Source organism: Petromyzon marinus, chromosome 48, assembly GCF_048934315.1.
Source record: "Petromyzon marinus isolate PM22_M1 ecotype Great Lakes invasive population chromosome 48, UKy_Petmar_22M1.pri1.0, whole genome shotgun sequence".
Classification (NCBI taxonomy): Eukaryota; Metazoa; Chordata; class Hyperoartia; order Petromyzontiformes; family Petromyzontidae; genus Petromyzon; species Petromyzon marinus.
Window position 1 is genome coordinate 7,638,114 of NC_133714.1, and position 14,417 is coordinate 7,652,530.

Here is a 14,417-nt window from a genome sequence, read left to right on the forward strand (position 1 = left end):
ATGATCCATACTCTTTGGTTCTTTAGGTAAAATCACGTAGGTAATAATAATACAAATTTAATTTAAAATTAAAATAATCAAATCACGACGTTTCGGAGACAACACAAGCTTCCTTCATCAGCAAAATAACTGGTAATTTTTAATTCAATTAATTTTTATTTATTTCTTATTATTATTATACCTACGTGTCTTATGATTTTAAGTAACCTGCTAGTCATTGTCTAATTTAATTCAATTAATTTTTATTCATTTCTTCTTCCTATTATTATTATTTTACCTACGTGTCTTATGATTTTAAGTAACCTGCTAGTCATTGTCTAATTTAGAGTTTTGTTCATTTTTTGGAAGGGTTTTTGTGTGAGCGATATCCACAATCGCATGCTAAAAAATGATTACATCGATTATCGGTTTGCAGCACACATTGCAAAGTGTAATAATACAAGTAAAGTCCAGCCATGTGCGTCCGTGTGTGTGTGTGTGTGTTGGAACGTTGTGGGAAGCGGTAGTGTAGTGGTTAGCACGCTGTGCTACGAACCCTACGGCCAGAGTTCGATTTCCGTTCACGGCCAACACCGGTGACAATTATTTTAACCGGTCTCTCAGCCTCAAATGAGTACCTGGTACGATGTGTAAACATTGCCACTTGGAAGACAAAGGTGGCCGGGCATGGTGCTGGCCACCCACTCCCTTGTGCTCCGTTTCAGCCTTCATACGCGGTCACTAACAGCACTTGCCCCAACCCCAATAGTCTGTTAACGCTATACGGATGATCTTTGTCTTTGTGTTGGAACATTGGGTGGGTGGGGGAGTGCAGGTGGTTAGCGCAGGGCATTACGAACCGGGTGACCCGAGTTATATTCCGGCGCACAACCAGATTAGCAATGATGAATATTTGAACCGATCCTTAGTGGCTCCTAGGTCAACTCAGCTTGAAACGAGTACCTGGTGCAGTGCGCAAACATCAGCATTGGGGCCGACAAAGGCAGCCGGGCGTGTTGCTGGCCACCCACCCTCTCGTGCGCCGTCCCGGCCTTCGTAGGTGCTCATTGACAGCACCTTCCTCAACAGTACCACATGGAGACTAATGATCCCTGCCGTTGGTACCTGATCATGGTTGCCACTGACCAATCACACTGGAGCACGCGCCTTGCGGTTGTGCAGTTCGCGAGTGCCGATCAGTGAGATCGTTACTAAAATTGAAATGGATTCCATTATCAATCACATGCCTTTGGAAATCAATAATCAATTCCGATAACGATGATGGAAAAATCGACGACTGATGAACAACCCTCGCGTAAATCCACTCACTTTGTAGGCAGCAATTTTACAAGCTTAGACTTTTCATGGAATACACTACAAACATGGCATATCCATCTCGATGGGAACTGAGGATTAGGCGGATGTAGGAAAAGGTCAGATACGTGAACATCCATAGAAAATGACAGTTACACCACCATGCAATAATATGGCACTGGACAAAAGTGCAGCGCGGGTTGCCCCAAACACGGGGAAATGCTTCACTGCGCTTCAGAACTAAGCGGACGTACGCGCGAGATGAGGAATTACTTCACCGCGTGTGAAACGGTCGAATTTCTGAACATCCATACAAAATGACGACGAGAACGTGCACAAATGCTGCGTTGCATTGGGTTGCGGGCGGACAGGTGACGGTCGCTTATGCGACGTTGAAATGCACTCTGTAAGCTGCAACTTTACACCTCCCCACCTCCTCCCCCTATACTCTGGCTCAATTGCTCGTGCAGGTATTTTTGAGCCACCCCGCAGGTTCTCGTTTTGATCGCCCTTCACGTGCGTTTGCCGACCGCCACGACTCCATGTTATATTTTCTATGCGCACGATGCGGGCGACACGCAAAGCACACCGGAAACACGTATGCGTGTGTGCGTGTGGTTGGCGCGCTGCGCTACGAACCTAGCGACATCAGTGACGATTATCTCAACCGGTCCTGGGCCTCCCAAAGGTCGATTCAGCCTCAAATGAGTACCCGGTGCGGTGCATGAAAACATCGCCACTAGGGAGGCTAAAGGCGGCCGGGCGTGGTGCTGGCCACCTACCCCCTCGTGTGCCGTTCTGGCCTTCATTGGTTGCTCGCTAACAACACTTGCCCCAACAGTCTGTTAAGGCTATACAGGGGATGTCTTTTTTTGCAGCGTGCTGCGCAACATGAATGGCGACCCGAGGTCAATTTCCACTCACGCACAACACCAGCCACGATAATCTGACTACCTGGTGCGATGTGTAAACATCACCACTTTGGCGTGGTGCTGACCACCCACCGCCCTCGTGGTCCGTGCCGCTCTTCATTGGTAATCGCTAACACCGCTTGCCCCCAACAGTCTGTTAAGGCTATGGAGGGGGGGGATCTTTGTCTTAGTAGAAATAACACTGTGACAGGTTGTAATGCTCACAAACAGCAGGGAGGCACAGCTCACATCACGCCTCATGTGGAAGTGATGTGAAACCTGACATTGCAAGTACAAAGCTCTCAGCCTTGCCTAGGCCGCCACATCGATGACATCACACCCCCAATTTAAGGCAAATGACTGGAGGACATTTTCACAAATCTGGCAAAACTGCCCAATGATGCTGGTTGATAAATTGCTGTCTTAACAACACACCGGTGGTGCTGAAGCAGTAATAAATTGGAACTATTGTTCACGTGACGAATTTATTAAATGGCTGCGTCAGGTGGAGGGAGTTTTACAACATACGATTTTCAACTATGACTCTAGACCACCAACTCAGAAATTAGCTGAAAGTGCGGCTGTATTTTGTCTAGACTACCGACTCACGAGAGCTGAAAGTGTGACCGTCCCTTCAGGCGAGCGGTGAAGCATACAGCATTGTACGTGCAAACTGGCAGTCACATACCATGATGGGGGGAGGCGTGCCCTTCCGGAAACGTTCAGATTGAAAACACAGAAACCCACGATTGATTAGTGATTTGTTTACCTTCCCTCTACCTTGCACTCCTATTGCGTTTTTGTATTGCTGTCGAAACATTCTGACCTGCCCCTACAGGACAGCTGTCAAAAAAACAAAAGGCCTTAATACCTCGTCGGATACCTCCAGTGTGAATAAATATTATATTTGATATATATTCTGATCGATTTGCAGCTGCATGTTCTCACAGATAAAAGAAGCCCTGCAATGACTTGCTCATGCCACTACGGGGGGGGGGGGGGAAGGCCTCCACTCGGTTGAGTTATAAAGAAGCCCTCACTAGAGGAGCATAGACCATCACCATGCTCACTCCCGGTCATCCTCGCAGCAGCGGCTCTTAGCTGGGCCATCGAACAAAGACGGTGGTCACCGCATCGCGCGCTTTCAGGTGCGCTTCTGCGGCCGTCTGGAACGCTCTTCCTTCCGATATTAGCACTTTTAAATCATCCATTCTTTAGAACTGCTTTTTTGTGTTTAGTTTGTTGTCCTTCCCACGACCCTCCGATTAACGCGGTTGGCTACATACAGTGTGAAAATTCTACAGACATACCGACTCCTACACACTGGCCAGATGTCTTGGATGAGGTGAGAGTACCCACATTTTACTCCATCGCAGGCAACATGCCGATCGACTGTTTTACCTTATTTTACACTTCTGGGCGGACTTGACAAAACTCGCACATTGTTTCAAATGCCACGTCGGGAGATCGAACCGATGACCTCTGGACTTGCAAGTCCACGGCAGCATCCCCCACCGCACGCATTCTTACTCCCCTTTAATTAACCCCCCGCAGCCAAGGCCAAAATCTTTGGGCCCACGCAAGACGTTATCACGGTTGACCCAGGTCGGAGGGCTAGGCGAGGCACAACATTGGTCATTGCGTCTTAAAAATATACGCGCGTGCAGTACGTCGCGTATCCAACAGTCACGAATCTGCCATGGCCAATTAAACTGTCTCCAGCGCAGTCTTTGTGTACACTGTAACTTGTCGTTTTTCTATAGATGTTCACGTATATAATCGACCCTTTTTGCACATCTGCCTTTAACTCAGTCCCTAGTGAGTCAGACATGCAACGCCGTCGTACTGGACTGCTGCGCAGACGTTGAAGTCGTACAATGCCTTTCAAGGGTTCACCGTACCCCGTGAGCTAGTTTGTAAAATCAGTGAACCATCTTTCTCCAGCCTACATCACTAACATGCTTCCACCCTTGTGTCCCCTCAAGGTCCCGAAGATCTGGGGATGCAGATCTTCTCTGTCTTCCCAGATCGAGGTTTGGATCTATGGGTGACCGAGGTTTTCCCCGTGTAGCCCACATGCTATGGAACGCTCTTCCACGAGATATCAGGATCTTTGAGTCTGTGGCCATTTTTAAAATGCTCCTTAAAACCAATTAATATGCTTCCGCTTATGACATTTATACTTCATGTAGTAAATTTTTTGTATTATTAAATTATATTATTTTATGCTGGGTGTCTGCTGCTACTGTGTCCTTTACAGCGCCTTGAGATCCTTGATGAAAAGCACGACATAAATTGTAATTATTATTAATAATACGCTGCAGCCCGTTTGCCAATCAAAATCCTGAATTAATACCTCCTCGCACTGTGTTGGTCGTAAACGTTGGCTTCCTGTGCTTCACCAAGCCGATCAATGCGGGTTCATCGAAAGTGAGAGAGGCCTAGCTCGAGTTCAGACTTCATTTGCCACTGATGTGAGCAGCGGCCGGGTATCGAACTCAGATTGCGAGTTTCAAGGTACAGTATGCAGCTGACCACTGTGCCACCGCTCGGCCAGCTTACATTAATAATGTCACTTATCTAGGAAGGAATCTCCCGAGTCTCGTGATTTTGTCGTCTGCAACGTTTCGACAAATATAATTCTTCGCGAGTGATTTGTGCATGTAAAAAATGCACGCGTGAGCCATTCACATTTACAAGACGTGAAATAATGATCAGCATCTAGGCAATCTGTAATCATAAACGCACCCACACAGGTTTTGACTTGTATCACTTAGCAAGTTTTGAATGTGTATCATAATGATTGCTTATTTACCCGGGAAAGCGACACTTTGTGGAGTCTGAATATTATTTGTTAGTCAGGAGAGTTCTGCATTGGGGATGTTTGGCCAACACAGGTGACTTTGTATGCTTTTAACTATTTGAGGAAACCGGAGAACCTGGAGGAAACCCACACAGAACGTGGGGAGAACAAACAATTGCCACGCAGAAAAGCCCTCGAGTCAGGAATCGGACCCAGCTCCGTCTTGCTGTGAGGCACAAGTCTTAGAATTGTGCCAGCCTGCCACCCAAATACGTTCATATCTCACACAAATCACTGGGAATGCACTCAGTCTCGTCAGACCTCAGAAGCTCAGCTGACCATGGATAGTGCTTGGGTGGGAGATCGACAAGGATAACAGGTATTTTAGGCTGCGGTGCTGCGTGGTGGGTAGTGAGGGTAGAGTTCAGCAAAAATACACTGTCCTACTGAACTTACATACCATCCACTTCTGGATTTTTACTTGAGCAGAGTATGCCGGGTTAAATAAACTCCCGAACCCGCGCGGCACGAGGAGGCCCTCAATCCAGCAGCGGACTGAGAAAAGAGCCGTACAAGCGCGTGTGACGGAACGTATACGACGCCGGGGGGGGGGGGGGGTCCCAAATCTCTCAAGTCTTTGGAACGAAAGAAAAAAATACGTTTGGCGATCGGATGCATTCGCGGCGACCGCAGCTAGAAAACGGCAGGGGGGGGGGGAGTTCAGGCAGCACATACCGGAGAGAGCGAGCCTTAAGAATCTTAAAGGAACCTCAAAAGGCACTGGGCACAAAGGTCACCGGGGTAAAACGCCACCGTTTCAAAATAACACGTGCCGCATCAGAAATCGACAGCCCTTTAAAAGACGCCGGTTTAAAACGGCGTGCCTTTATAGCAAAGTGGAACACACACACACGCGCGCGCATACAAGCACACGCGCGCATGGGTGTATGAATCTACACTGTACGCCCTAAGCAGGCCATTATAAACTCAGCCCTTTGACATCAGCTGCTTAAGGCGAGTTAAGGCAACGGCTCTCGGCGGAGCGAACGACGCTGAGATGCCATCGTTAAAACCCCCCACAAAAAAAAACACCTCCTCCAACACTGACCGAAACAGATGCGCAATAGCGTAATGGGGAGAGACAAAAGTGGATGGGAATAATAATAATTAGGGTTTGCGTAGGCGGAAGGTGGAATGAGAGCAAGAGACAAGGTCACGGTCAGAGTCACCGCCAGAGTCACTCTTCATCCTTGCCACCATTAATCAATCATCATCAGCATCAGCAACAAAATGGTCATTACTCGAAGGTCTGCCATTAGCATTGTCTATCGTCGCTGTTAGCATCGGCATTATCATAATTACAATTATTGTACTATCTTCGCATTCATCGTTACCCTTAGCACCATTATTACTAACGTCTGTACAATTATTATTACAGCCATTCCAGTTACTGGTTTCATTCTCCCCATTACAATCGTTATCACGCCACCATCTCTGCCACAACCAACACCAATAAAATTTGCATCCAAAATTATAATTAATTATCATGATTACCAATGTTTATAAACATTACCATTATCACCATGACTATCTCCCTTTCCAACACCATCATAATCACGATAGTCATCGATACCACTACCATCATTATATTTGTTACCACTCTCATCATTAACATCACTGCAACTATCATCATAATCATTACCACCTCCATTATATAATTACGAATAACACCAATAACATCACCATCATAATCGCGATCATAATTAGCATAATTAAAATCAATATCAAAGCACCACGATCATCTTAATTATTACTCATCATCCTGAAAATTTGGATACTTAAGCTCATTAAGGTGATTATTAGCATCTTCCTAATCATTACAATGACCATCATTATCATCTTGATCATTACCGGCATTTCCATAATCCTATTTATCCCCATCACCACAATAATTGCAATCACTATCACAACTGTATTTTACCATTATCCTAATAACCATGATAATCCTCACTGCCCAGGATTGGTATAATCCAAATCATCATCACAAGCATCACCCTAATATTCACCATCACCTCCGTCACTAACAATTTATTATCTTCCCAATCTTCACCATCACCACTGTCATTACAATCACCATCGTCACAACCACCATCATGATCACATAACACCACCATTACCAACACCATAACCATCACTCAAATCATCAACATGACCGCCATCATCCTCATCAAGATTGTCACCATTAAAACGACCATTACCATCATCCTAAACTTCACCATCAATACCAGCATCACCATCATTACCATGAACCTAATCATCACATTAATCCTAAACACTACAATCAAGCGCACCATCATTACCATTGTCATAATCCTATATTCACCATAGCCATCATTAATAATGTACCACCACCATCATCCGAATCATCAACCTCATCATAATCCAAACTAATATCACTATCACCGTCATCACCACGACCGTCATTACCATCTTCGTAATAATCACTATAACCACCACCATCATAGTACCGATCCAGTACTACCATCATTCTATTCGCCACGACCATCATCATTAACATCATCATAATCATCACCACCACCACCAACCACCATCACGACAATCTACACTGCAATGAATACCACCACCACCATCACTAACCATTACCATCACGACAATCGACACTGCCATGACTACTACCACCACCATCACTAACCATTACCATCACGACAATCTACACTGCCATGACCACCACCACCACCATCACTAACCATTACCATCACGACAATCTACACTGCCATGACCACCACCACCATCACTAACCATTACCATCACGACAATCTACACTGCCATGACCACCACCACCATCACTAACCATTACCATCACGACAATCTACACTACCATGACTACTACCACCACCATCACTAACCATTACCATCACGACAATCTACACTGCCATGACCACCACCACCATCACTAACCATTACCATCACGACAATCTACACTACCATGACCACCACCACCATCACTAACCATTACCATCACGACAATCTACACTGCCATGACCACCACCACCATCACTAACCATTACCATCACAATCTACACTACCATGACTACCACCACCATCACTAACCATTACCATCACGACAATCTACACTACCATGACTACCACCACCACCATCACTAACCATTACCATCACGACAATCTACACTGCCATGACTACTACCACCACCATCACTAACCATTACCATCACGACAATCTACACTACCATGACCACCACCACCATCACTAACCATTACCATCACGACAATCTACACTACCATGACTACTACCACCATCATCACTAACCATTACCATCACGACAATCTACACTACCATGACCACCACCACCATCACTAACCATTACCATCACGACAATCTACACTACCATGACTACTACCACCACCATCACTAACCATTACCATCACGACAATCTACACTACCATGACTACCACCACCATCACTAACCATTACCATCACGACAATCTACACTACCATGACTTCAGCCACCATCACTAACCATTACCATCACGACAATCTACACTACCATGACTACCACCACCACCATCACTAACCATTACCATCACGACAATCTACACTACCATGACTACCACTACCACCATCACTAACCATTACCATCACGACAATCTACACTACCATGACTACTACCACCACCATCACTAACCATTACCATCACGACAATCTACACTACCATGACTACTACCACCACCATCACTAACCATTACCATCACGACAATCTACACTACCATGACTACTACCACCACCATCACTAACCATTACCATCACGACAATCTACACTACCATGACTACCACCACCATCACTAACCATTACCATCACGACAATCTACACTACCATGACTACAGCCACCATCACTAACCATTACCATCACGACAATCTACACTACCATGACTACCACCACCACCATCACTAACCATTACCATCACGACAATCTACACTACCATGACTACCACCACCACCATCACTAACCATTACCATCACGACAATCTACACTACCATGACCACCACCACCATCACTAACCATTACCATCACGACAATCTACACTACCATGACTACCACCACCACCATCACTAACCATTACCATCACGACAATCTACACTACCATGAGTACCACCACCATCACTAACCATTACCATCACGACAATCTACACTACCATGACTACTACCACCACCATCACTAACCATTACCATCACGACAATCTACACTACCATGACCACCACCACCATCACTAACCATTACCATCACGACAATCTACACTACCATGACTACTACCACCACCATCACTAACCATTACCATCACGACAATCTACACTGCCATGACCACCACCACCACCATCACTAACCATTACCATCACGACAATCTACACTGCCATGACTACTACCACCATCACTAACCATTACCATCACGACAATCTACACTACCATGACTACCACCACCATCACTAACCATTACCATCACGACAATCTACACTACCATGACTACCACCACCATCACTAACCATTACCATCACGACAATCTACACTACCATGACTACTACCACCACCATCACTAACCATTACCATCACGACAATCTACACTGCCGTGACCACCACCACCACCATCACTAACCATTACCATCACGACAATCTACACTGCCATGACTACTACCACCATCACTAACCATTACCATCACGACAATCTACACTACCATGACTACCACCACCATCACTAACCATTACCATCACGACAATCTACACTACCATGACTACCACCACCATCACTAACCATTACCATCACGACAATCTACACTACCATGACTACCACCACCATCACTAACCATTACCATCACGACAATCTACACTACCATGACTACTACCACCACCATCACTAACCATTACCATCACGACAATCTACACTACCATGACCACCACCACCATCACTAACCATTACCATCACAATCTACACTACCATGACTACCACCACCATCACTAACCATTACCATCACGACAATCGACACTACCATGACTACCACCACCATCACTAACCATTACCATCACGACAATCTACACTGCCATGACTACCACCACCATCACTAACCATTACCATCACGACAATCTACACTACCATGACCACCACCACCATCACTAACCATTACCATCACGACAATCTACACTACCATGACCACCACCACCATCACTAACCATTACCATCACGACAATCTACACTGCCATGACTACCACCACCATCACTAACCATTACCATCACGACAATCTACACTACCATGACCACCACCACCATCACTAACCATTACCATCACGACAATCGACACTACCATGACTACCACCACCATCACTAACCATTACCATCACGACAATCTACACTACCATGACTACCACCACCATCACTAACCATTACAAACCCGCCGACTGACTAACCACGCTGACCCGACCAAAGCACCGCCAACCTCAACCAAACCCCGGCTCGCTCGCGCAACCATCACCGTCCACGCGGCGGTCAAGCCAGCAGCAAGTCAAGTTCCGACATCCACTTAACAAGCGGCCGACCAGCATCAACCAACAGCGACAGCGGGGGGGGGGGAGGAAAGACGAGGGGGGGGGGGCGGTTGGCTACGTTAATATCAGTTAGAACGAAGCGACAATAATATTGATTGTAATTGTTGTTGTTATCGTCATCGTCGTTGTACCGCGAACAGTAGCGGCCTAACGCATGCGTCCAGTCGAGTCCGACCCAGCGACTTGTGGTGGTGGTTGGGTGATGGTGGTGGTGGTGGGGGTCATCGTCTCGCTATTAACACGTTCTGTGTAACGCCGCCACGGCTTCTCAACACAACAAAAGGCGACCACCGATGATGATTCCCTCACCACCACCAACAACAACAACCACCACCACCAACCTCCCTCCCCCCACACCACCTCTACCAACACCAACGCTGCCACAAACGCTGAAGACGAAACAAAAATGTTTCGCGTTAAATTAATGACGAATAAAACAGAGCGATTTACAGCCGCGATGGGGTGCGGGGGTGATGGGGGGGGGGGCGGCCCTGCTGCGCCTACCTGGAAGCGTCCCGCGTCTTCTCAGGCGACGTGCAGGGCGGTAGGGGGGGGGAAGAGGGGGGGGGCGAGGTCAGGGGTCGCGACCCCTCGGGGTCATGGGTCACGACCCCGCGTTAGCGCCGCGCCACTGGTCAGCCCCGCGCGCGCGCGTTGCATGTAATTAGCATCTCATTAGGAGGGGGTGGCAGCGGGGAGGGGGGGGAGTTTTCGAGGGGCGTCGCATTCCCTCGCGTTGGGCGGGGGTTCCTGAGCGCGGGGCGTGGCTCTGAGCGGCGGTGACGAGCGAGTAGCGTTGACGTATCGTTAACATGGCGTTTGCGGGGGGGGCGGGGTGTTGTCTCCCATGGGGCGGGGCTTTGTAGCATCTGCATACATTAACATTTCATTAACGGCGTCTGCCCGTTCGCTATACTATTAACATAAATTATCATACGATTGACGTGCGCGATGCGATGGGTGCCCTGGCCAATGACGCCCTGAGCATCCGCATGTAATTCGCATTAATTATCATCTCATTACCGTGAGCTTCGCAAGGGGGGCCCTCCCTCTGGAGACGCTCGGGGGGCCGACATGTAATTAGCATGAAATTAACATGTTAATTATAAATAAATTAACATTTTGTTATCGTCGCGTATGAATATATGAGGGGGGGTCGAGGTCGTGGTCGTGGCCCCTCACGTAATGGCTCTGAGTGACTTTGCAGAGTATCGCAGAGAGAGGGGTTTAAAGTAATCTATACTGTAGCCCTTCACAAACTTGAGAAAAGTTGTTGTCATGACAAGAGCGGCGGCCACGGCGATAACTCATCGCCAACAACAAACGACGAGTGGGGTACATTCATTTGGAAACTCCGCCAAACTTTGTAGGGTATACAACGGACAAGAACACGTACCGGGGTGTTCCAGATGTCTCGTGACCCCCAATCTAATTCACTAAAAATAATCATTAAAAGTAACGTTCATTTAACACGGACAACGATTATGCATGAGGGGGTAGGGGAAGCAATGTTAGGGGTTAATTAATAGTGGGGGGGTCACAAGACTTCTGGACCACCTCGTGCATGCGTGCGAGCCCCTCTGTTCATGTTATCCATAGCTGCTCAGGCGTGGTTATTAGACCATACTTCACCACGCTGGTCATTGCGTGCTGGTGATGACGGGGACCATAGAAGTACAGTCTAACATTGTGCAACAGCCGTTGCCTTGGATGTCCACCGAGGTAGCCTATAGCATCTGGTTATGCATGGCGGTCACCTGCAAATCATCGCAGTCTCAACTTCGCCAAGCCCACGCATCGTCTCCATCAGGCACTGCTGGATGGAGGCCTCCCCAATCCATCACCAGCCACGGTCAATCCACTGCTGGATGGAGGCCTCCCCAATCCATCACCAGCCATGGTCAATCCACTGCTGGATGGAGGCCTCCCCAATCCATCACCAGCCATGGTCAATCCACTGCTGGATGGAGGCCTCCACAATCCATCACCAGCCATGGTCAATCCACTGCTGGATGGAGGCCTCTCCAATCCATCACCAGCCATGGTCAATCCACTGCTGGATGAAGGCCTCCACAATCCATCACCAGCCACGGGCAATCCACTGCTGGATGGAGGCCTCTCCAATCCATCACCAGCCATGGTCAATCCACTGCTGGATGAAGGCCTCCACAATCCATCACCAACCACGGTCAATCCACTGCTGGATGGAGGCCTCCCCAATCCATCACAAGCCATGGTCAATCCACTGCTGGATGGAGGCCTCCCCAATCCACCACCAGCCACGGTCAATCCACTGCTGGATGAAGGCCTCCCAATCCATCACGTCACGGTCAATCCACTGCTGGATGGAGGCCTCCCCAATCCATCACCAGCCATGGTCAATCCACTGCTGGATGAAGGCATCCCCAAATACATCATCAGCCACGGTCAATCCACGGCTGGATGGAGGCCTCCACAATCCATCACCAGCCACGGTCAATCCACTGCTGGATGAAGGCCTCCCCAATCCATCACCAGCCATGGTCAATCCACTGCTGGATGGAGGCCTCCCCAATCCATCACCAGCCATGGTCAATCCACTGCTGGATGGAGGCCTCCCCAATCCACCACCAGCCACGGTCAATCCACTGCTGGATGAAGGCCTCCCCAATCCATCACCAGCCACGGTCAATCCATTGCTGGATGGAGGCCTCCCCAATCCATCACCAGCCACGGTCAATCCACTGCTGGATGGAGGCCTCCCCAATCCATCACCAGCCATGGTCAATCCACTGCTGGATGGAGGCCTCCCCAATCCATCACCAGCCATGGTCAATCCACTGCTGGATGGAGGCCTCCACAATCCATCACCAGCCATGGTCAATCCACTGCTGGATGGAGGCCTCTCCAATCCATCACCAGCCATGGTCAATCCACTGCTGGATGAAGGCCTCCACAATCCATCACCAGCCACGGGCAATCCACTGCTGGATGGAGGCCTCTCCAATCCATCACCAGCCATTGTCAATCCACTGCTGGATGAAGGCCTCCACAATCCATCACCAACCACGGTCAATCCACTGCTGGATGGAGGCCTCCCCAATCCATCACCAGCCATGGTCAATCCACTGCTGGATGGAGGCCTCCCCAATCCACCACCAGCCACGGTCAATCCACTGCTGGATGAAGGCCTCCCAATCCATCACGTCACGGTCAATCCACTGCTGGATGGAGGCCTCCCCAATCCATCACCAGCCATGGTCAATCCACTGCTGGATGAAGGCCTCCCCAATCCATCATCAGCCACGGTCAATCCACGGCTGGATGGAGGCCCCCACAATCCATCACCAGCCATGGTCAATCCACTGCTAGATGGAGGCCTCCCCAATCCATCACCAGCCATGGTCAATCCACTGCTGGATGGAGGCCTCCCCAATCCACCACCAGCCACGGTCAATCCACTGCTGGATGAAGGCCTCCCCAATCCATCACCAGCCACGGTCAATCCATTGCTGGATGGAGGCCTCCCCAATCCATCACCAGCCATGGTCAATCCACTGCTAGATGGAGGCCTCCCCAATCCATCACCAGCCATGGTCAATCCACTGCTGGATGGAGGCCTCCCCAATCCACCACCAGCCACGGTCAATCCACTGCTGGATGAAGGCCTCCCCAATCCATCACCAGCCACGGTCAATCCATTGCTGGATGGAGGCCTCCCCAATCCATCACCAGCCACGGTCAATCCACTGCTGGATGGAGGCCTCCCCAATCCATCACCAGCCACGGTCAATCC

General features: G+C 48.6%; 1 protein-coding gene across 4 annotated transcripts in view; it reads right to left on the bottom strand.

The window, feature by feature from the left end:
* LOC116952759 (nuclear receptor subfamily 2 group C member 2-like) overlaps positions 1-11,324 on the bottom strand; it is a 99,606-nt gene extending 88,282 nt beyond the window's left edge. For 2 of the 4 annotated variants that reach the window (XM_076074503.1, XM_076074500.1), the window contains exon 1: positions 11,147-11,324. The gene's annotated coding sequence lies outside the window, so the exon portion shown is untranslated. Of the gene's footprint in view, positions 1-10,773; positions 11,112-11,146 lie in introns of those variants that run through there. The other 2 variants (XM_076074502.1, XM_076074501.1) reach the window with 2 other exon arrangements.
* Positions 11,325-14,417: the final 3,093 nt, after the last annotated feature.